The sequence below is a fragment of the Emydura macquarii genome, unplaced genomic scaffold (assembly GCF_026122565.2).
Source record: "Emydura macquarii macquarii isolate MOO-44397 ecotype Brisbane River unplaced genomic scaffold, CSIRO-AGI_Emac_v2 contig_1027, whole genome shotgun sequence".
Taxonomy (NCBI): domain Eukaryota; kingdom Metazoa; phylum Chordata; order Testudines; family Chelidae; genus Emydura; species Emydura macquarii.
Genome location: NW_027131164.1, coordinates 8,140,728 through 8,161,242, shown reverse-complemented (window position 1 = coordinate 8,161,242; position 20,515 = coordinate 8,140,728). Strand labels below are relative to the sequence as shown.

The 20,515-nt window shown below is 41.4% G+C and overlaps 1 long non-coding RNA gene across 1 annotated transcript in view; it reads right to left on the bottom strand.

Annotated features, from left to right (window-relative positions):
• Nucleotides 1–20,372, bottom strand: part of LOC137150819 (uncharacterized) — a 31,470-nt gene extending 11,098 nt beyond the window's left edge. The window contains exons 1-2 of the long non-coding RNA XR_010919074.1: nucleotides 20,200–20,372; nucleotides 2,188–2,256 (exon numbers count right to left, since the gene is read on the bottom strand). This is a non-coding gene — a long non-coding RNA (uncharacterized lncRNA). The remainder of the gene's footprint in view (nucleotides 1–2,187; nucleotides 2,257–20,199) is intronic.
• Between the last annotated feature and the right edge of the window lie 143 nt (nucleotides 20,373–20,515).

The following is a 20,515-nucleotide window of genomic DNA, read 5'->3' as shown; positions in this document are numbered from 1 at the left end:
TTATACTTGCTTTTATTTGAATATTTCTCAAACTCTGTTAAATAAACTTATTTACTGAAGTTACTAGATCCAGCAACCAACTCAGGAAAAGTCTCTGGAAAGTAGAAAGAGCTGAGCTTCACTATGTAAGAATGGGTCTCTACCATGCAGAAGAAAATAGAGGTTTTGGCAAACAAGAAAGAGAGGTGGGCAGCTCAAACTGACAGCTAAGCACTGAATTAGCATGTAAAGCCATGACTACCAACCTTCTTACATTTGTAAGACATTTTCCAATCTATAGTAGCTCAGCTTCTTAGTGCCTGTTCCATTGAAAGTCAGCTCCATTGTTGATTTCAATAGACACAGGATCATGTGCTTAGCTTGCACCTCTAACAAAATAACAGTACTGTAGCAAGGCACTGTGGCCTTCCTCGGAGCCTGGGCCCGAGGAAGGTTCGCAACGCCCCTGCTGGGCAGAACAGGGCCCTACAGGCCAAACTGCCCGGCAACAGAGGGGCGGAGCCAACGCAGGAAAAAGAATTATAAAAGGCTGGCTAGCAGCTCAGTAAGGGGGAAGCTGCTTTGGAGGCAGATGTGTTTTCCTGGAGGCTGCAGTCTAGGCCTGATTCAGACCCAACAAGTGTTTGGAGCAACCGCCCCACCGAGCGGAGCATCCAAAACCTGGCCGGATTGCCAGGCCCAAGCAACTGGATGGGGCCGCTGGGCCCTAGTAGCTGGAATGAGCTACTCGAGACTCCTGGGTGAGAAATACTCCCTGAGGCCAGCCCTGACCTGGAGGAGCAGCCTGATGCTGGGGAACCCTGGAAGCTGATTGAACCCTGTGGACCGGAGGAACCCCTGGAACTCTGTGACCTGGAGGAGCTGCCCTCTGCTGACGGTGTAGAGGGGCTCCTACACCTGCTGCCGATTGACAGTGAGGGACTTGTGGGACTGCTGCTTGCTTTCTACTCCAGTGACCCGGAGGGAGACTACGACCTGCAGGTACCTGGGGATGGGTGGGAGGAAGTGGTCCAGGGACAGCCAACTAGCAAGTGGCTGAGTCAGGGGCTAAACCCCATCAGTGTGTTGCGGCTGGAGCCCCGCTGACTCAGTGGCAAACTGCCTTGCCACTGGTAGGGCCCTGGGCTGGCACACAATGAAGTTTGGTGGGCCTGCATCTCTCCCCTCTTCTTCCCTCCCCTCCCTTCCCTTCCCTTCCCTTCCATAACCACCCGGGGAGTGCTTGACATCCTCTGCGTGTGGCTAACAGGATACTGAGCTCTACTGGCCCCGCCTGCCTGCAAGTCCAGGGGCCCCAGACTATTTTATTAACCCCACCTGTGAGAAGGCCAGGGGCTGTTGACTGCCCAATCAGCCCTGCCCGGCTTGTGGGCCCGGGGACTGCAAACTGCTTGCCTGCCTGCCCTATCCTGCCTGAGGGCCAGGGGCACCAGACTGCTGCACTAGCCCCACCTGTGGGAAGGCCAGGAGCTATAGACTGCTTTGCCTGCCTCGCCCTGCCTGAGGGTCGGGGGCACCAGACTGCTTGCTAGCCCGCCCCGCTGGGGGCTGGGGCTAAAGACTTGTAAACAGGCACTGTTTATTCCTCTAAAGGAAGGCGCTATGGCCTTCCTCGGAGCCTGGGCCCAAGGAAGGGTCGCGACTTGGAAGTTTGCATCTGTCACGACACATCTCTGGGAACAAAGCATCCTCTGCCCTCAGCTGAGGAAAGGGATCCAGCAGGGATTTATTAGCCTAAAGGTACCCAAGGTTAACAAAAAGGGATTCCTATTATTTTCCTGCCACAGCGAATGGATGGCAGTCTGCAGGGGCCTGAAATGTGCTAGGTGCCAAGATACAATGACTCACTGATACACGTGCTGTAGCATTCCCTTAGGGCAACATTCTGCCATTCCTATTCCCTTTCAGTAGGAATTTACTCTTTGAGTAATCCCATTGAAATGGGACAAGTCATGCAGTAAGTTCCACTTCAGTGTAAGTGAGGTACACTTCAATGTAAGTATGATGAAAAATCTGGCTCTTAGTTTATTAGCGGTCAGATTTGATGGCCCTTACTCAGTTTTTCTTCAGTAAGACAGTTTGTCTGAGTAAGGACATCAGAAAGTGAACCTAGATGAAGACTAGTACACGAGGCATATTCTTCAAAATGTTTGCTATATGCCTATGGATTTAACTATCTCTGCTTACCTTCTGCCAGGGACTAATGTTTCTTGTTGGAATTTCACATCTAAAAAAATGATCCATATCTCACTACATCTGTACAGAGATACAAAATAACAAATACTTCTGTAACATAGCCTTTTCTCAAGTAAATCTTGACTTCTCATGTTAGAACTAATTCAATATTGCTGTTGTCTATAGTATAAGCCCTACTGACATTAACACATTCTTTGATCTGTCAGTGTTTAAAAAAACAAAACAAAACCCTGATAAAAATTTGCTCTGCTTTTAAACAAGTCCTGTATGACTGAAGTTACTTTACACCATGGCACGTCATAAGTGACGTCCTTCAGAAGAGTCTGAATTCTTTCACAGCTTTGTTTCAGAGCTATTCATAACCATGGTTCTATCACTCACCTTCTGTCCGCTTAGAATTATAGTCAGCTGGCATCATGGATGGTTGGCCACTCTTCCCAAATATAATACAATTATCATGGCATAAAAGTCACTTAATCAAAATGCAGAAAACGTAATCCTAATTTTACAATTTAGCTCTTCTGTCATGATTTTCTTTCATTGATCTCAAGATATTTTAAGAGGAAAGTTTAAGAGCATCATCCCTTTTTTATAGCTAAGGAAATTGAGGAACAGAGGTGAAATGACTTGCATAAGGCCACACAGGAGGTCAGTGGCAAAGCTAGGAATAGAAGACACAAATCTTCTGATTTCTAGTCTAATGGCCTTTCCACTGGACCAGGATGGCTGGAATACAACTAATCCTCAAACTGAAAGAAATAGTAAAGAAAACACTGTGGGCTAGATTGTCCCTTCTACTAGCATTATCTGCACTGAATATAAGAAACATTATCAGGATCCCCACAGAAACTTTCCCTGGCATCATTCTCTTGAGGGATAGCTCTTCCCAACCTATAGAACAGACATGGGGGTTTCCCTCCTCCCCTAAAACCAGTGGATCTGCTCCTTCTGGAACCTCTACTCTAAAGTCAGTAAGCTGACAACGGTTCATATTTTTCCATCCCTGAGCCACTAATGACCTCAGCATCACTTCTGTTATTGACTTTCAAGTCTGCCTTTCCACCACTGTCCTCTCACCAGACTCACATCTCTTACTGTCTCCTTGATATCTCCACCACCACTTGACAGTAAATATAATGGAAACTACTCTTCTCATCTTTCCTCCTAAACCCTTTCTCTTTTCCCTGTTATTATTGATAAAAATATTCCTCATCCCTTTTCACTATTGAATTCCACTTTGGCTACCTAATTTTCCCCTTTTGCCCTACTTTCAACTCTTCATCTGAATATCCAGCTGTCTAGTGGAATTTTTAGTGTCTCTATGGAATCACCACACTGGGGTAGTGTCGGAAGAAGAGAAATTGTTTTGGGGGAGTCTGTTCAGGCAGTAGATCTAAAATCATCTCCTAGAGGAAGTAGTGAAAGTCTGATTAGTTCTGCCATCTAAAGCTGGACTGGACAAATCTACCTAGTGTAGGGAGCTGCCTGTCAGAAGGCCCTTTCTAACTCAAACTTCTGGGACTCCAAATCCATAGAATAATAGAAATGTAGGGTGGGAAGGGACCTCAAGAGTCCAACCCACTATACTGACACAGGACCAAGTATACCAACACCATCCTTGACCGATATGTGTGTAATCTGTTCTTAAAAACCTCCAATGGGGATTCCAAAACCTCCCTTGGAAGACTATTGCAGTGCTTAACTATCCTTACAGTTAGAAAGTTTTCCTAATATTTAACCTACATCCCCCTAGCTGCAGATCAAGCCAATTTACTTCTTGTCCTATCTTCAGTGAATTAAAGGAATGGTTTAGCATAGCGGGAGGTAAAGGAAGATCTGGAGGGAGTTATGGGAGTGAACCTGGAGGAGTTAGCTTCATTAGCCCCTTCCATGCATCAGTCCCAGTTCCCACCCTGGGACTGATGCATGGAATGAAGAACAATTGGTCACCATCCTCTTTATAACAGCTCTTAACATATTTGAAGTTTGTTATCGAGTTCCCCCCTCAATCTTCTGTTCTTAATGCTAAAAATGCCCAGTTTTTTAAACCTTTCCTCACAGGTCAGGTTTTCTAAATCTTTTATCATTTTTCCTTCCTTTCTTTTCATTACCCTTTCTTCAAGAGTATGTCTACACTGAAAACAAAAACAAAAAAACTTGCAGCAATACATTTCAGAGTCTGGGTCAATTGTCCTGGGCTCAGGGTTTGGGGCTAAAATTCGTAGAATGAAGATATCACATATACAGCTTCTCCCCATGCACTAGGCCAGTAATCCTGTCAAAGAAGGAAATTAGGTTGTCTTGTGAATCTAAGTTGATTTGCCTACTCCTTGTTACTTTATAATCCTCTAGGTGCTTACAAACTGATTGTTCCAATATCTTACCAAGTATTGAAGTTAGGCTGACTGGTCTATATTTCCCCAGGTCCACTTTGTTCCCCTTTTTAAAAATAGGTACTATATCTGTCATTCTCCAGTCCTCTGAGATAGTCCTCAAAGATAATCACTAGTTGTTCTGAGAATGCTTCAGCCAGTTCCTTAAGTACCCAAGAGTGAATTTTGACAGGCTCTGCCAACTTGAATACATCTAACTTACCTAAATATTCTTTAACTTTTTCTTTCCCTGTTCTGGCTTGTGTTACTTCCCCTTATTGTTAATATTAATCGTGGTAAGTATCTCACCACAATTAACCTTTTTAGTGAAGACTGAAGCAAAATGGGCATTAAGTACCTCAGCTTCCTTGATGTCATCTGTTATTACCTCTCCTTCCTCACTAAATAGTGGATCAACACTTTTTTTCACCTTTCTCTCACTCCTAATGTATTTATAGAACCTCATCTTATTGCCTTTTATGTTTCTTGCTAGGTGTAACTCATTTTGTGCCAAAACTTTTCTGATTTTTGTCCCTACATGCTTATGCTGTTTTGCAATACACCTTAGCAATTTGTCCATGTTTCCACTTTTGTAGGATACTTTTTTATTTTTAGATAATTAAATTGCTCCTGGTGGAGCCTTATTGGCTTCTTACTATTCTACCCTTCTTTCCTTTTCATTAAGAGAGGTTGTTTTTGTGCCTTTATTATTGTCTCTTTCAGAAACTGTCAGCTCTTCTGAACCTTTTTCCTTACATTTTCTTCCTTTGGGACCTTATCTGTCACTTCGGAGTTTGCAAAAGTCTGTGTTTTTTTTAAATTCATTGGAGTCATAGTGCTTAAACTCAGATCTTCTAGTCTGACCTCCTGTATATTGTAGGCCACTAACACCACCAGCGCCTGCACGCTAAACCAAACAACCAAAATTAGACCAAAATATTATAGCTCATAGGGGACTAGACTATTATGTATGTGCCACAAACAGAGCATAGGAGGGACCGAGCTGCACAAGTGCTCAGGGCTCCCGCAATGGCAGGGAAATCTATTAATCTCATTCCAATCTTCAAAGTGATCCAGATCTTTCTGCCTAATATTCCAATCCTCTGTACTGATAGTGCCTCTCAATTTTGTATCATCAGCAAATATCATTAGCACACTCCTACTTTTTGTATCAAGGCCATTAATAAAAATATTGAATAAGATTGGTCCCAAGACCAATCCTTGAGGAACTCTATTAGCAACCTCCTTTCAGTCCAATAATTCACCTTTCAGCACAACCCGTTTCCTTCTCCCCTTTAGCTGGTTCTTCATTCACCATACAGTTCTTGCACTGATCCCCATCTTCCCTAATTTAACTAATAATTCCCCATGTGGCACCATTTCAAATGTTTTATGGAAGTCCAAGTATATTAGATCTACTGAACTTCCCTTTTCTAAAAAATCAGTTAATTTCTCAAAGAAGGAAATCAGGTGACTCTGGCATGATCTACCTTTGGTAAACCCACGTTGCATTACAACCCCTTTACCGTTTACCTCCAGGAGTTTAATTGTTCTTTCCTTCCCAATTTGTTCTAATGTCTTGCATATTACTAAGGTCAGACTAACAGGTTTGTAATTGCCCAGAACACTTTTTATTCCGTTTCTTAAGTAAAGGTATGATGTTAGCTGTTCTCTAGTCAATGGTACTACTCCTGGACAGATTAATTAAAAATTCCTGCTACTGGACTAGCAATCTTATGTGCCAGTTCTTTCAGTATTCTGGGATGGAAATTATCCAGCCCCCTGATTTGAGTACATGAAGATCTTTAAGTTCCAGAGGGGTAGCCATGTTAGTCTGATACAGCCTGTATCATCCTAGCCACTATGGATGTAGAAGCTCTCTACACCAACATTCCACACAAAGATGGACTACATGCCATCGGGAACATTTTCCCTGATGATGATATGGCACACCTGGTAGCTGAACTTTGTGACTTTGTCCTGACCCACAACTACTTCAGATTTGGAGACAATCTATACCTTCAAGTCAGTGGCACAGCTATGGGCACCCGCATGGCCCCACAATATGCCAACATTTTTATGGCTGACCTAGAACATCGCTTCCTTGAAACTCATCCCCAAGCACCTCTTCTTTATGCTACATTGATGACATTTTCATCATCTGGACCCACGGGAAAGAGTCCCTCAAAGAATTCCACTGGGATTTCAATAATTTCCACCCCACGATCAACCTCAGCCTGGACCAGTCCATACAAGAAATCCACTTCCTGGACACAATACAAATAAGGGATGGTCACATTAATACAACCCTATACCGAAAACCAACAGACAGCAATACATACCTTCATGCCCCCAGCTTCCACCCTGGACACATTACACGATCCATTGTCTACAGCCAAGCCCTAAAATACAACTGGATTTGCGCCAATCCCTCAGACAGAGACAAACACCTACAGGACCTCCATAAAACATTCTTAAAACTACAGTACCCACCTGGGGAGGTGAAGAAACAAATTGACAGAGCCAGACGGGTACCCAGAAGTCACCTACTACAGGACAGATCCAACAAAGAAAACAACAGAACATCACTGGCCATCACCTACAGCCCCCAGCTAAAATATCTGCAACACATCATTAAGGATCTACAACCTATCCTAGAAGATGATCCCTCACTCGCTCAAGCTGTGGGAGGCAGGCCTATCCTTGCTTACAGACAGCCCCCTAACCTGAAGCAAATACTCATCAGCAACCATCAGCAACCACACAACAAGAACACTAACCCAGGAACCTATCTCCGCAACAAACCCTGTTGCCAACTCTGCCCGCACATCGACTCTAGTGACACCATCACAGATCCTAACCGTATCAGTCACACAATCAGGAGCTCATTCACCTGCACATCTACTAATGTAATATATGCCATCATGTGCCAGCAATGCCCTTCTACCATGTACATTGGCCAAACCGGACTGTCACTACGCAAAAGAATAAATGGACACAAATCAAACATAAAAAATGGTAACATCCATAAGCCAGTAGGAGAGCACTTCAATCTCCCAGGACACTCTGTAGATGACTTGAAAGTTGCCATACTTCAACAAAAAAACTTCAAAAACAGACTTCATCGAGAAACTGCAGAGCTGGAACTCATATGCAAACTTGACAAAATCAAACTGGGTGTGAAGAGGGACTTGGAATGGTTATCTCATTACAAGAAGTAATTGTCACTGTTCACACATTCTCACCTTCTAATCAACGGTTATGAATAGGCCTCATCTACTCTAACTGAATGGACTTCGTTAGCACGTGCCCTCCCCAGTGTTACGTTTCTTAGCCTTGGATGTGTACATATATACCTCCTATCTGTAATTTCCATTTCATGCATCTGACAAAGTGGGTTGAAGCCCAGGAAAGTTTATGCCCACAGAAATGTGTTAGTCTTTAAGGTGCTACAGGACTCTCATTGGTTTTTAAGATCTTTAAGTTTTTCTTCCACCTCAGATGTAGTAATTTCCATTTCTAGACTCACTTCCATCACCATACTGCCTTCATGCATGTGTTCCATATTATCATCCTTATTGAAAACTGAGGAAAAGATTTTGGGCCATACCTAGATTATTTTTAATCTACTTCCCATCCACACTGCATAGCTAATTCACTGCAAAAACTAATTCAGTTTGACTTCTAGCAATTCTCACTTTATTCTTATGTTTTCTAACTTCCTCATTCCCTATAGACTTTCTATTTATTCCTAATAATTTATTTGGTAGTTATTCGTCCATCTGTAGCCTTTCCCAGCAAAAGTTGTTTTCTCTCCCCCCCCCCCCCCCCCTTGTTTGGGATGCAAATTTCAGATAGTCTCTGTATAGCTGATTTGAAGAAATTCCAAGTATCCTCCACATTTAAGTTCTTAAGATCCTCAGTTGACTTTTTTAACTTATTCCTTTAATTTTGAAATAAAAAATGATAGTTGATAACCTGGTTTTAATTATCCTTCCATTTAATATAAAATGAATCAACTCATGATCAATCGATCCAAAGGTTATTTCCTATGACCACCTCTTCTATGTGTCTTCACTGCTTACTAAAACTAAGTGTAAAATGGCATCACCTCTTGTTGATTCAGTGACAAATTGATGAACAAAACTGTGATCTATCACATACTGAGCCCTACCAGTATTAGTGGCATTTACTCTTCAAACTATGTCTTGGAGGTTAAAGTCTCTGATTATGACACAATTCCCAAAAGCATTTATCTCTCTGATAATGCTAAAGAGATTTCAATCCATATCTGAGTCTGACTCTGGAGGTCTATAGTAGACCCCTAACACTATCCCAACAGAACCTCTTTACAATCCTTCCCTAAAGTGGTTTTGTCCCAAACAGATTCTGTTTTGTGCATATTATCACTTCTTATTTCATAGAATCATAGAAGATTAGGGTTGGAAGGGATCTCAGGAGGTCATCCAATCCAACCCCGTGCTCAAAGCAGGACCATCCCCAACTAAATCATCCCAGCCAGGGTTTTGTCAAGCCACACCCTAAAAACCTCTAAGGATGGAGATTCTGTCACCTCCCTAGGTAACCCATTCCAGTGCTTCACCACCCTCCTAGTAAACTTTACAGTTTACTGTTTTATTGATGTATGATCGATCCATAAATGTTCAGGTTCTTTTTAACATATGTAAAAAAGCACATATTCTGTCCTTGTACTGTGCAAAAATGGGTGTATACTGGGTGAATCTAGAATTATTGCCATATACTTGTAATTTTCAAAGCAAAATTGCATGTGTAGCTTTCATTATGCATGGCAATTTAGATGAATGAAAATGACTATGATAAGGACTAGACTGTGATGTTTAGGCACAGCCCTGCATTAGAGGACAGTACTGAGCCACAATGACCCAGGAGGAACCACCATGCAAACAGACAGCAAACTGAGAAAAACAATAATCATCTTCACTTTTCAGGCCACATTTTTAAACTAAGCTTCTGTGGGAGCAAATAACTATCTAGTAACTGCTGTCAATCATTGACATTTGAATGGCAGCATCTCTGTGGTTTTTAGAGAGGCTGTGAAAATTAAGAAAACAAAATCTGCATCTTAAACAGGAGACCATTTCCCTGACATCTTGTACTAATTATTTGTCTTTCTGAAATACTGGCCTCCTTTTCTTAACTAATATCACTGCAAAGTCTATTTCTGACTTAAAAGAAATAGCAGCAAAGTAATTTGCTCTTTTTGCATTGGAACAGTAACTTGTATTTGTTTATAACAATCTTAACTCATATGCCAGTATTTAGAACATCGTAGAGCAGTTTGTTAGATTAGATTAGTAAAATCTCATCATGTTAAATGGTTTTTTTATTCAGATCCAGATGCACAAATAGTTGACGTTCAGAGAGGAGAACTTCAAAGACAGTGACATAGCTGGGAATTGAAAGTGGAAGCAGTGAAAGGAAATCTGTTACTGGTAAGAACCTGTTCACTGGCTAAGAATAATAAAATTATAGAAATGTAGGACTGGAAGAGATCTCACTAGGTCATCTAGTCCTGTCACCTGGATTGCAGCAGGATAAGTAATAATTAGACCATTCCTGACAGGTGTTTGTCTAACCTGTTCTTAAAATCCTCCAATGAGAGAGATTCCACAGACTTCCTAGGTAATTTGTTGCCATGCTTAACTACCCTGACAGTTAGGAAGTTTTTCCTTAATGTCTAATCTAAACTGCCCTTGCTGCAGTTTAAGCCCATTCATTGCTTCTTGTCCTATCCTCAGAGGTTGATGAGAATAATTTTTCACCCTCTTCCTTGTAACAACCTTTTATGTACTTGAAAACTGTTATCATGTCCCCCCTCACTCTTCTCATTTACAGACTAATCAAAGCCAGGGTTTTTTTTTCAGTCTTTCCTGATAAGTCATGTTTTCTAAACCTTTAATCATTTTTGTTGCTCTTCTCTGGACTTTCTCCAATTTGTCCACATCTTTCCTAGAATGTGGCACCCAGAACTGGACACACCACTCCAGCCAAGGCCTTATCAGTGTGGAGTATTTCTGAAGTCTTGCTTACAACACTCCTGCTAATACATCCCAGAATGATGTTTGCTTTTTTCACAACTGTGTTACACTGTTGACTCATAATTAGTGATCCACTATAACCTCCAGATCCCTTTCCTTGGTACTGCTTTCTAGGCTGTCATTTCCCATTTTATATGTGTGCAATTGATTGTTCTTCCCTAAGTGGAGTACTTTGCATTTGTCCTTTATTGAATTTTATCCTAGTTATTTCAGACCATTTCTCCAGTTTGTCCAGATCATTTTGAATTTTAATCCTCTCATCCAAACCACTTGCATCTCCTCCCAGCTTGGTGTCAACCACAAACTTTATAACTGTATTCTCTATGCCATTATCTAAATCATTGATATTGAACAGAATGGGACCCAGGACCGATCCCTGTGGGTCCCTGTGTGATATGCCCTTCCTTGACTGTGAACTACTGATAACTACTCTCTGGGATCAGTTTTCCAATCAATTATACACCCACCTTATAGTAGCTCCATCTAGGTTATATTTCCCTAGTTTGTTTATGAGATGGTGATGCGAGACAGTATCATAAGCCTAAAGTCAAGATATACCACATCAACTGCTTTCCCCCATCCATGAGGTTTGTTATGCTGTCAAAGAAAATGATTAGGTTGGTTTGACATGTTTTGTTCTTGATAAAATCATGTAGACTGTTACTTATCACCTTATTATCTTCTAGGTGTTTATAAATTAATTGCTTGATTATTTGCTCCATTATCTTTCCTGGTACTGAAGTTAAGCTGCCTGGTCTCTAATTCCACGGGTTGTCCTTATTTTCCTTTTTATAGACTGGCACTATATTTGCCCTCATGCAGTCCTCTGGCATCAATCTGGTCTTCCATGAGTTTTCAAAGGTAATCACTAATGGCTCAGATATCTCCTCAGTCATCTGCTTGAGTATTCTAGGATGCATTTCACCTGACCTGCCGACTTGAAGATATCTAACTTGTCTGAGGGCATGTCTACACTAAAAGCTTAAGTCAACCTATGTTAGATTGACTTAGAGTCACTGCAGTAATTACTGTAGTGATTCATGTCCATGCTGCCCTTCTTCTGCCAGTGGTGCACGACCTCATCAGGAGTGCTTCCACTGACTTAAGTCTGGTGTCTCAGCTCCGTGCACAGCTTTCCACTGGAGGTAGGTTGCCCCGAGGCTCCCATCTGGGAGCCTGGGTGCTGCCCTGAGGGCAGTGGGGAGCCAGGAACCAAGTTGGGAGCAGGGAGCTGTATGGGTGCTTTTCATCTGGGGAGCGGGAAGTCTGGGGGGGCAGCCTGGCTCCAAGCAGGGAGCCCAGTGGACGCAGCACGGCTCAGAGATGGAGCCTGGGCAATAGCTGGGAGCCCCCAACCCAGCTGGCTTTCTTGTCAATTTCACAGCTCTGCCATGGAGCCGTGCAGTTGACAAGAATGGCAGCCAACAGCCATGTAAGTAATCCTCAGTGTCCACACAGACACTGCATCCACCTAACTACGCTGACATAAGCCCTGCGCCTCTTGTGGGAGTGGAGTTACTATGTCGGCGTACTAGGACACTTACATCAATGGGAGCAAGGCTGTAGTGTGCACACTAACATAATTAGCTAGACCTAACACTGTAATTTAGACAAAGCCTTAGTCATTTTTAATTTGATCTTTCCCTATTTTAGCCTAAAATCCTACCTCATTTTTACTGGCCTTCATTAGGTTAGACATCTGATCACTACTAACCTTTCTGGTGAAAACTGAAACAAAGTCATTTAGCATTTCTGCCATTTCAACATTTTCTGTTATTGTCTCCTCCTCCACCCCATTGAGTAATGGGTCTACCTTGTTCTTGTTCTTCCTCTTGCTTCCAATGTATTTATATGGTTTTTTTTGTTACCCATTATGTCTCAAACCAGTTTAATCTCATTTTGTGCCTTGGCCTTTCTAATTTTGTCCCTACATGCTTATATTGTTAGTTTATATTCATCTTTCATAATTTGACCTAATTTCCATTTTTTGTAGGACTCTTTTTTTAGAATTTCAGATCATCGAAGGTCTCATACTTAAGCCAGGTGGTCTCTTACCATACTTTTTACGCAGTGGGATAGTTTGCTTTAATTAATGTCTTTTGAAAAACTGCCAACTCTCTCGAACTGATTTTTCCCTAAGATTTGCTTCCCATGGGATCTTACCTACCAACTTCTTGAGTTTGCTAAAATCTGCCTTCTTGAAATCCGTTATCTATATTGTGCTATTTTCCCTCCTATAATTACTTAGAATCATGAACTCATCATTTCATGATCACTTTCACCCAAGTTGCCTTTCACTTTTAAATTCTCAGCCAGTTCCTCCCTCTTTGTCAAAATCAAATCTAGAACATCTTCTCCCCTAGTTGCTTTCTCCACCTTCTGAAATAAAAATTGTCTCTAATTCATTCCAAGAACTTGTTGGATAATCTGGGCCTTGCTGTATTATTTTCCCGAAACATGTCTGGGAGTTGAAGTCCCCCATCACTACCAAATCCCATGCTTTGTTATTTAAAAAAACAAAACAAAACAAAAAACAACCAAACTTCATCCACCTCTTCTTCCTAATTGGGTGGTCTATATTAAGTGCCTGCCATGACATCCCTCTTTTTTTTAACCCTTTTATCCTTAGCCAGAGACTTTCAACAAGTCTGTCTCATACTTCCATCTCAACCTCAGTCCAAGTGTATGCCTCTTTGATATAAAAAGCAACACCTCTTCCCTTTTTCCCCTGCTTGTCCTTGCGGAGCAAGCTGAACCCTTCTACACCAATATTCCAGTTGTGTATTATCTCACCAAGTCTCTAAGAAGGTGGATGTACAATTTACTCGATGAGATAAGTTATTCATTTCTGTTTACTTGATTGTAAAATAATTACTTGTCCACCTGCTTCTGTTCTCTTGACTGTAAGAAATGAGACCAAGTGGACAATAATATGTCAGTACACCCTAATATACAAAGATCCAGGTTTTAGGTAGAAACATCCACACTAGGAATAAATACTATTAATTCTTACTATCTGGTAAATCCCATATGAAATGAGTGGGAAAGACAAAGTTTCCGAAGTGATTTCTATAAGATTCTGTCCTGTAGTTCTTAGTGCGGCCCTTTACCCAAGGTGAAATTCACACAAATGCAGAGGACCAGCAAAAGACTTATGCAACACCTAAGTCACACATTGGCTTTCAAAATAAGGTTTAAGTTGGCCCTCTGTCTAGTGGTGAATTTCATCCCCAGTATTTCATCATACTGCAATTGTATGACAATCTTCTTGCCTGATAGCCTGCTTTGTAGAGGCTTGACATAAAATCATAGAAATGTGAGGCTGGAAGGGATCTCAAGAGATCATCTAGCTCAGTCCCCTGCACTGTGGCAGACCCGAGTATACCTAGAGCATCTCTGACAGGTGTATGTCTCACCTGTTCTTAAGAACCTCCAATGATGGATGTGACAGATTCATTCTGTATATTGCAGGAAATAATCAACTTTACTGAATTATGTTAAGCCTTATTTGAATTAGTTTTAACATCTTTAGAGTTCATGTATTACACATGCAATTATGTATGTGTGGAATTGTGTGTATTTCCCTGGGAAGAGTAAATAGGGGGTGATTAGTCAAATTCACTCAGGTTATAATATCTCCAGAGAAGCAACCCCTTAGGAAAGGTATACATAGCCAATTGGGTTCTCTGTTGACCAACAGACAAAGAAAGGGTTTGGGATAAACAGCCTGGTTTAAACTGGCTCAGGACATTCTTCCTGTTCCAGGAAACAGGCAGGACCACTGGTCCACGGAGGACCCCGATCCTTAGGGTAGGACTGGGATTGCCAGAATCTCTGTAAGGGTTGAGGTTAATTCTAGTAAGCTTATTAGCATGTGTATAGATTCTTCTGTTTTGCTTCTGTTTTCTCTGTAGAGTTTTTAACTTAAGAATGTAGTAGTAGTATTTCTTCCGTAAGAAATGCTGCATAGTAACTTAAAACTGTTGACAACCACTCTCTATCAGTCTCTGAAGAGAGAGCTTGCAGGTGTCATTGGGTAACCTGTCTGTGCTAGGAAATACATAGGGAAGGCAGGGAACTATGTAATTTGGGAATACCAAGGTCAGCATGAGACAGGTGCAGATCACCTCCCCCTCTCCCCCCCCCCCCCCGCCCCGAAAGATAGTGATTAGGAAGCTGGAAGTCTGAGGGTGGGTGCCCTTGTTGAACTACCGAGAGGAAATATAGGTGCAGTTGCCCTGAATTGTGACAATGGGGATTCCACGGTTTCATTTAGAAGCCTTTTCCAGACCTTAATTGTTCTTATAGTTAGAAACATTTTTTTTCTAATATCTGACCTGAATCTCCTTTGCAACAGATTAAGCCGATTATTACTTATCCTACCTTCAGTAGCCATGGACAACCACTGGTCACTGTCCTCTTTCATAACAGCCCTTAACAGTCCAGGGAAAACCAATGTGCACTTGCACAGGGCCGGTGATCAGGGTTTGGGCCTCAGATGGCCACCTGCCTGTTTTTCTTCTGGTGTTGCCAGTTGCCAATTCAGTGTACCACAAGTGAAAAAACTCAGCACACTATAACCAGCAGCTGTTGCTGCATGCATGCATGCTTAGAGGCACCAGCAGCTGTTTCCACTATGGCATAGAAGTCACCTGACTGCTGGGACAACTGCCAGTACTGGGTCCCGCTCTACATGGTGGGCCCTCAACATGTTGACAGGGTGGCTGAGGCTCCTGCTTCTCTTGGTGCCAGAAAAGTGGATGGAGCTGAGGCTTGCCAGTGGAAAGGGGTAAGGAGCAGGGACCAGGGTGCAGGAGGCCAGTGGCTCCTGGGAGGAATTGTGGGAGTGTCCCTGAGCAGACATTCCTGGGCGAGCTAGGTGTTTTAATGTCTCTTAGACATGGCAATACTATTTGGGCTCCAATCAGGCATGAGAGGAGGGCATGTAGGCCAAACTTCAGCGAGTGGCATTGCAACCTGGGATACAGGGTCAGACCACTGCTCAGGTTTGACACCATAGGCAGATGAACAGGCAAGTTTGGTGCCCTTTTTAGCTGGGCCTCTTCTGGGTGCTTTCCCAGATGGCCATGACAATCAGACCCACATAAAAATAGTGGGGCTTCTGGGAGAGGTCTGGTTTCTTAGTGGAGGTGGGGGTGTTCCAATTTCCATAGTGCAGAGGGCCCCATAATTCTTTAATCCATCCCTGGTTCTTAATATATTTGAACACTTATCTGGTCACCACTGAATTTTTTGTCCTTAACACTAAATATGCTCAGTTGTTCACTTTCCTCATAAATTATGTTGTCTAAACCTTTTATTATTTTTGTTGCTCTCCTCTGGACTCTCTCAATTTGTCCACATCTTTTTCAAAGTGTGGTCTTCTTCTTCTTATGTCCTTGTCACAAACTAGATTTTTTCCAGAACTGTGCACAAGCGATGGCTTTTTCCATTGCTGCAGCGAGGTCCTCCTTTGTACAGGTCTCACCAAAGAGTCAGCAAATGAGCAAGTGCTCTGTGGTCTGCACCTCACCACACTCACATGTATTTATATTAGTGTAGTGCCATTTGATCATATTAGTCTTTGATCTGCCAGTTTGTGTGCATAGGCAGTTCAGACATCGCCTTATTGACCAGGCTGTATCGGCCCCTCTAGGAAGGTCCTCCTGAGGTTCCATTTCCATTTCACTGCATCTGACTGCATATAGTCTTTCATTCTATAACCTCAGTCTGCCTTGCCAGCTATCATATTCAATGGCACAACACTGGTTAGAAAACTCTTTTGCAATTTAAAGCATTTGATTACTTCCTAAGTGTAATATTTTGCACTTGGCTTTACTGAATTTCATCTTATTCATTCAGACCAATTCTCCAACCTGTCAAGAGTATTTTGAATTCTAATGCTGTCCTCCAAAGTGCTTGCAACACCTCCCAGCTTGGTGTCATCCACAAATTTTATAAGCATATTTTCCACTCTGTTATCCAATTCATGTATGAAAATATTGAATAGTACTGGACCCAGGACAGACCCCTATGAAACCCTACCAGATACATCCTCCCAGTTTGACCATGAATCATTGATAACTACTCTTTGAATATGGTCTTTCAACCATTTGTGCACCCACCTTACACTAATTTCATTTAGATTACATTTCCCTAGTTTACTTATGAGAATGCCATGGGCGACTGTGCCAAAAGCTTTATATCAAGATATACTGGTTCCCTTTTATCCACTAGACCAGTAACCTTGTCAAAGAATGAAAATTAGGTTGGTTTGGCATGATTTATTCTTAGCAAATACATTTTGGCTATTCCATATAAACTTATTGTCCTCTAAGTGCTTACAAATGATTGTTTAATAATTTGTTTCATTATCTGTCCAGGTGTCTAAATTAGGCTGACTGATCTATAGTTTCCCCAGTCCCTTTTTTTGAACAAAGTGAAAGATGATTCTCTAAATTGACAAGGCTCTTAGGAAGAAGAGTTAACATACAGAGCAGGAGTTTCTTCAATGGGTGGAATACCAGTTAGATGCTATGGTGATGGATTCTATAGAACACAGACAGATATACTGATACGTTAAAGTTCTATCTATCAGCACAACCAAGAGGAGAGCTGCTTCTTTATGAACTGAGCCTAAAGGGAAGATACAGGTTCAGGCATGCAGGGTGAAGGGCCAGGCCTACTGGGAAATAAAAACCTTTGCCAGGAGAGAATCCTGCATTTAAAGGAAAATCATTGTGACACATGCAAAACGCACTGGAGTGCAGGATTTGATCCCAAAATAGCATTAAATACAATCCAAAAATCAAGCTCAAAACTAGAATCATGGGATAAATGGAGATACCAATTCTACATTTTTAAATGGAAAAAGGAAGATTTGTGACTCCTAAAATAAAAGCAAATAGTAGGCTATACATTTGGGAATACAAATTGGCCAAATGCATCTGCTAATGGCAAAATATATTTTTCATCTCCAAACACTCCGAGCGGTCAAAAGTTCACATTACATATTGGTTAGTATGTTGCTTTAATAAGAGGCCTGCATATCTGAGATAACACAAGTACCATGTGTTGCTGTAGATACTACAGTAAAGACTATTTTTTACAGCAGAGGAGATAATCACACAGACCTTATGTAAATAACCAGAACACACATTGCAGCTACAATAAATCTAAGCAGCTTTCAATTTGCTCCTTCCTTTGTTGCTTAATTTTTCAAGTTTTCTGCCCAACCAGGCATTTCTTTTTCCTTTTGATGACTGTTTCCTACCTTCTTCGGTTTCACCTCTACTGTTCTTAATGCATAACGCATAGGAGGCGAGGCCCCTACCTAATCTATATAATTATTTGTATGGAATGAAATTTCATTTACAAAATAGTTTTGGAGTGCTATACAAATGATAATCAAGTACATAACATTGATAAGATTAGCACAAAAATGCTAATTTCAAAAAAAATCTTCCTCCTCCTTATTGTTTTCCGTGTGTGTGTGTGTGTGTGTGTGTGTGTCTGTGTGTGTGTGAGAGAGAGAGTGAGGGGAGAGAGAGAGAGAGAGAGAGCCAGTGTAAATCAGCTTCAGTGAAGCTACTCTAATTTACATCAACTGAGTGAGCCCTGAATTTTAAAATTCCAGAAATGAAAAAGAAATATTCACATAAGGCATTAAATACAAAACCAGAGCCCAGTTTCCAAAGGTAGGCAGTAGCGTGCTTGGATTAGGACACTGAACTAAGAGGCAGGAGACCTGCGTCCCATTTTTTGCTCTCCTGTGACCTGCTGAGTTATCGTAGGCAAGCGTCTTCACCTGAGTCTCAGTTTCCCTCTCTGTAAAATGTTTCCTTTAAAAAATATGCATTAAGCTCTATGGATGAATAGTGATGGAAAACTTCTGAGAGCTGAATATTGTAATTAAGTGGCTCCCTAAATTCCATGTTTTAGTGGTCAAATTAGCACTTATTCATGGCAGATAAAATGGGCACATAAATGCCGATTTGAAGATCGAAATATGGAATTTGGATATCATATTAAAAAGATAATGTTTGAAAATTAGGGTCACAGACCTTTACAAGCACTAACTTTACTCAAAGGGATGATTTTCTTGATGGGGGTCACATAATTCGCACTAAATTCAATGAGAATGACATGTTCACATTTGTGCATTGAGGACTGGATCCTGGTCCCGTAGAAGTCAATAACCCAAATTGCTTTGAAAGAACAGACCAGCAGAATACCATCAAAATCAATTGCGAGACCTCCACTGATTGGAGCAGCATCCATCCCAAAATGTGTTCTTACCACACACAGTTGAACAAAGTGTGCAAATCACTGAAGGATTTTCAATGTTCATGATGAGTCTTGGGCTAGTGGCCTCTCTTGAGGTGAACTCCTCTATATATCTACAAGAACAGCAGCCACACTGACAGGTTCAATATTGCTCTGAAATAAACACTTCTACGAGCAAAAGGGTAATTCAGTTTCCTTGCCCATTCTATCACTGGCCTGTCTTTAGAGCCCATCAACAAAGGTACCAATTAGTGCCAATTGTGATGTTGACATATGCCCTCTGGGTTCCATCTAGTTCTATTGGAAACTATATTAAGATAAGCAACTTGTTTCATATTGATTACTGAACTAACAGGCAACAGGATATAAGTACATACAGCAAGTACCAATCTGGACTGGAATTAAACTGAGGTGCTGGTAACATATCCTGTTACCAATGTCCTGAGACATTCTGTCCCAGTGTTTGTATTTTAAAGATGTAATTTTGATTTGATGTAATTATTTAACCATAGATGCTATTAATTCCATGTATTCAGTAGTTGAGGACTAAGCCCCAAGATCTATAATCCTATTTCTAACACCAACTGTGATGTCACAATCAGGAGATAATGAGCAAGATCCTTAGTTTGTGTAAATCAGCATAGCTCCATTGACTTCAATGTAGACATACACTTGCTGAGGATCTCGTCCTATGACTTCATAATAAACAGATAAACTTTTTGAAATAAAAGATCCTGATTTTTGCCCTGATGTTCTCAGATAAGGTCATATTAAACCCCTTCTCCCATACGTTTCTCAGGCAAGAAAGTACCCCCATGAGTGCAGTGGGGGATTTGTCTGAGTGGGAGTGCTAAATAGGACTCTATGAAAACAGTGAAAGAGAAATATAAGGAATATTCTAGACTCATCAGCACTGTCTCTAAATAAACCATATTTCAATGTTTTCTAGGAGACATACGCAGATCAAATGCCTCTCTTGGATGTGATTGTGCATGGCTCCCTCTGACTTCAGTGAACTGTGCTGGGGCATCTCTGTATAGAATGGATTGTCTCTGATTTTATGAATTAAGTAAGAGAAAATATCCTCTAAGCGGTTCTCCTCTGTGTTTTTAGTTTACTGTGAGCCTATTGGGACCATCATTAGATATCATGGTAACATTGACAATGACTTTAAGTAATAAGGATAGAGAGATCGATTCAATGTGTTCAGGATATTTGTTCAAACAGTTGAATGAGACACTGAAATGCATTTTTGCTTCACTTACATGCTCAGGTCTTTTTTTCCATGCGTCTATCCAAGCATATGAGATGACCTGTGCAGTGCTTCAGCAGTGACAAAATAACAATGGTTTCCTTTTCTTCCATCAGCAGCATCATTAACTCCAAAATGAAGAACTCCACCAAAGGTGTGTGGCTAATGACAGAACTGGCCAGTTGGGAATCTAAATGTAGATTTCAAAGACAGGTACATTAATTCCCCTTTTTCTTTCCTATTCTTTACCTCTGAATGGAAACAAGGAGAAAATAGCCTTGCTACCTGTCGGCAAACAGGACCTCCTTGGATATGTCTACACAACAGCA